Genomic DNA, 4,738 nt, shown 5'->3' with positions numbered 1-4,738 from the left:
AGGGGAGGAGGGGCGCCGCGCCGCCGTCCAAAGTACCGGCGGACGGGGACGGGGGCGGGGAGATGGGCGTGGTCTTCGCGAACCACCTCGGCCAATAGCCGTGCCGCCTCGGCCCAGGAGGCCCAATGGGATGGGAGAGGGTGGAGCCGCGTTCAAGGTGAGGTGCGCGGTGCGCTAGGGGCGGAGACGTTGTGCCGTCCCGGCCGGCTCGGGGGCGGAGGCAGCGGGTGGCGTCGAAAGAGAGCGCCGGCTCCTAGCGGAGCTCGGGACGCCTTCCGGCCCATGCTCCCCCGCCCTTCCCTCGGGGCTACCGGCTCTTTCCCGCCCCCTCCGCTCCCCACTTTTACCCCGAGGCGTGCTGCCACTTCCTAGAAGAGGTCGGACGCAGTTAGGACCTTTGGGCAAAAACCCCGTAGAGCCGAAGGGGCTCGTCCACGCCTCGGTTCTCCCGGTTTCTGGGCGGGTCTCAGCCCACTCCAGGCCCGCGAATGAACAAGCGCCCGATATGAGGGTCCATCGCTGGAGCGGAAGCCGAGCTGCGATCTTCTGAGAAGAGTGTTCTCCCCGCCTTTATCCCAATTTAGATCCCACACCTGCTCGCCTTTCCTGCTTCCGGAACCCACGCTGGACCCCCCACCTCTCAGACAGCTTGCCTGGCACTGGCCAGACCCTTTCCCACCTCCCAGTGCTACTTCCCTGGGTGTGCCCATATCTGCACACTCTCGGTCCTTTAATTTCTGGAGAAAAGAGCCTTTTCCAGCCACAGTCGATGCCTCGTCTGACGCTTCCAGTCTAAGTTACTTTGTCTGTCTGGTGGAAGGTAGTGTGACAGCTCTGTTCCCTCAGGAGATCAGATTAAAAGAGGATAAATCACTACTTAGGGACCATCATTGACTCTTCAGTCTTCATCAAATATTTACTAAAGGGGAATATTCCGAAAGAGCGAAGACCAAGAGTCAGATCTGAACTTCAATCAGTTGACTTGGCGAATGAACTTCCCGTGCCTCAGTTTCCAATATTGTCAGTGGGTGTAATGATAGTATCTAATTTATTAGGTTGTCGTGAGGATTAACAGGTCAGTGCATGTAAAATTTAACTCAGAATAAGCTGAACTCGATCTTAGCTCTAGGTGGTTATTCTTCCAGTGCTTCAGGTGCTGGGGTACGAAGATGGAGTAAGTGTGCTTCCTGGAGAAATTCACAGTGTTGTGGGATAGACAGACCTTGTAAGAAAATGACTGCAGAGGCCAGCAGATGGCGTAGCCGGTACATCACTGGACTCCTAAATGGCGCAACATGGTTCAAGTCCTGCACTGGTGACCTGAAAATCACGCCCAGGCCCATGTGTGTGTCCAGGGTCCTGAGAAGAAAAAGGATTGCAGTGTAGCCATGCCCCTGGGGGGTGATTGCTCACTTTCTCTCTCACGGTCTCTGTCTCTTCTCTCTCCCAGCAAACACACAGGCCCTAAGGCAAAAACCTCTTTTTTTTAAAAAAAAAAAGAAAAGAACTGCAAAATAGAGTGATAAAGGGACCAGCTAGTGACATGATGATTAAGGCACTGGACTTATACATGGCCAACAATGGTTCCAGCCCTGGACCCGGTGGTGTGCACACTCTGTCTCTCTCTCTCTCTCTCTCTCTCTCTCTCTCTCGTGTGTGCGTGTGCCCTGTAGAAAATAAAAAATAATGATGGGGGCCAGCAGGTGGCATGGTGGTTAAGGGCATTGGACTCTCACATGGCTGATCACAGTTTGAGTCCCGGACCTGGTGACTTGCTTTGTCACTTTCCCTCTCTCTTCCTCTCACTCTTGCTCTGTTCCTCTCTGGTCAAATTTAAATAAATAAATAAATAAAGTTAAAATAATTCTTGGGACCAGAGCAGAGGGCGCAATGGCTACCTCGCTGGACTCCCATGTAGTCTACCACAGTTCGAGTCCTGGACCCGGTGGCTTAAACTCATGCTGGGAGCATGTGTGTGCGTGCCCAAGATCCTGAGAGGAGAATGGAGGAGAAGGGATTGCGGTGTGGCCGCCACCCAGGGGAGTGATTTCTCACTTTCTGTCTCTCTGGGTCTTTCTGGCCAGCGCATGTGCCCTATAGCAAAAACCTCTCAAAAAAAACCACACACACACACAACATATACAGGGGTCAGCAAGTGGTTAAAGTGCTGGACTCCTACATGGCTGACTGTAGTTCAAGTCCCAGACCAGGTGACTTGAAGCTCATGCCAGCGTGTGTATGTGCATATGTGTGCCCAAAATCCTGGAAGGAGAATGGGGGAGAAGGGATTGTGGTGCAGCCATCCCCCCTGAGGGGTAAATTCTCACTTTTCCCCTCTCTGTGGCCAGAATACCCATTCTATATTTATATATATATAAATATATATATATGAAGACATGTAAATAAAGTATGGAGGTGACCAGGAGGAGCCATCGCATTGGTCAAGGAAGGATTCTTGTAGGGAGAGATGAGCCCAGATCAGGGCAGGTCAAAAAGGCATTACACATCCCCAGTAGCAGACTACAGAAGACTGGATCAGGCTGGGCACCAGCTGGAGCCTAGGACTCAGTGAAGGGAGAGGCTGGAGGTGAGCAGACTGGATCAGATGACTGAGGCTTTGACCCTCTATGAAATGAATCTTCAGGAAAAATGGTTTAATCAAACTTACATTTTTAGTATATCACTCTGGAGCATGGAGCCTGGAGAATGACTTTTTTTTTTTTAGAGGTTTTTGCCTTAGGGTGCATGCACTCGCTGGAGAGAGAGACAGAGACAGTGAGAGGGAAAGTGAGAAATCACCCCCCAGGGGGGATGGCTATGCTCCAATCCCTTCTCCTTCATTCTTCTCTGGGATCTTGGGCACACATGCACTTGCACCCAGCATGAATTTCAAGCCACTGGGTCTGGGATTCGAACCACGGTTACCTATGTGGGAGCCCAACAGTGTAACCGCTACCCCATTTTCTGGCCCCTGGAGAATAACTTTGAAACCCTACAATTTCTTTTCTTTTTCTTTTTCTTAGTTTTTTTGCCATAGGGCAGATGTGCTTGCCAAAGAGTTATGGAGAGGGAAAGTGGGAAATCATACCCCAGGGATTGGCCACACTGCAATCCTTTCTCCTCCATTATCCTTCTGGGATTTTGGGAATGCACACAATGGGCCCAGAGTGGTTTTTTTTTAAATAATTATTTTAATTTAATTTAATTAATTTATTTTAATTTTGACCAGAGAGGACAGAGCTAGAGAGAGGGAGAGAGGGAAAGTGAGAAAGCAAGCTACCTGGTCTGAAACTTGAACCACTGTCAACCATGTGGGAATCCAGCACCCTCAACCACCACACCACCTGCTGCTGCTGCCACCCTCCCCCCCCCAGTAATTTTTTTAAGCTGCTGGACCCAGGTCTTGAACTGTGGTTGGCCATGTGGGAGTCCAGTGCCTTAACCATCTTGTCACCTGCTGGCCCCCATAGTTTTGGGATTTTTTTTGGAGAGGTTTTTGCTATAGGGCACTCGCCAGGAAGACAGAGAGACAGAAAGCAAGAAATCACCCCCCGGGGGGGATGGCCACTCCACAATCCCTTCTCCTCCATTCTCCTCTTGGGATCTGGGGCACACACGCACATGTGCCCAGCGTGAGTTTAAGCCACTGGGTCCGGGACTCGAACTGCAGTCCACTACGTGGGAGTCCAGCAATATAGCCATTACGCTGATTCCAGCCCCCATAGGTTTTCATGATATTGATTGAGTTGTGTGGTAAAGAAGGAGCCTTTGAAAACACCTTCAATCAGATGAGGACATGAGAGTGTACGGGAGAATGACAAATTCATTGGATATGTTGGGGTTTAGTGTGAGACCAGCTGGTGGAGATTCTTAAGGTCATTGAAATTGGAGCTTATTTCCCACTTCCTTTTCAGACTTCTTTTCTTTTTTTCCTCTCAATCTTTGCATTTTCCAGAGAGAGAAAAAGTGCCCCTTCTATGGGGCATGGTCATGCTGCGATCTTTTTTCTCCATGTCTCCACCCTATCAGGATTTGGGGCCTGAACACATACCCAGTGTGTTTTTCAAGCCACTGGGGCCATGATTTGAACCACAGTTGACCATATAGGATCCAGTTCCCTATGCATAGGCCTTAACCACTGTGCTATGGGACCAGCCCCCATTTTGGGACTTATTTACTCCAATCATGCTGATCTGTTTCTTATCTAAATATGCCCAATACACCTACCCTAAGGAGTTTGCTTATGCCCAGGAAACGCCTCCCTATTTACCTGAATCCTTCCTCATACCCCCACTCTGACCATCCTCACACTACCTTCTTCTATTTTTTTTTTTATTTAGAGAGATTTTTGCTATAGGGCGTGTGCACTTGCCAGAGAGATGGAGAGAGATAGACAGAAAGGCAGAAATCCCTTTCTGGGGGGATGGCCACACCACAACCCTCTTCTCCATTCTCCTCTCAGGATTTTGGGCACATGTGCACACGTGTGATTTTGGGACATTTGTACAGTGTGTTTTAAGCTGCCAGGTCTGGGACTCGAACTGTAGTCAACTATGTAGGAGTCCAGTGACATAACCATTATTCCATCCCACACACTAACTTCTTTCTAACTAGACCATACATTCAGCCCTTGGCCTAGGGTGCTCTGTGGTGGTGACTTCTTTGGACTCATGTTCATTTGTCACAGCTAGTACAGTCAATAAACACTCAGGCCTGAGCTGGTGAGCTGGCTCTGGGT

The sequence above is a fragment of the Tupaia chinensis genome, unplaced genomic scaffold (genome assembly GCF_000334495.1).
Source record: "Tupaia chinensis unplaced genomic scaffold, TupChi_1.0 Scaffold144741_1, whole genome shotgun sequence".
NCBI classification, from domain to species: Eukaryota; Metazoa; Chordata; class Mammalia; order Scandentia; family Tupaiidae; genus Tupaia; species Tupaia belangeri.
Note: the sequence above shows the minus strand (reverse complement) of the source record.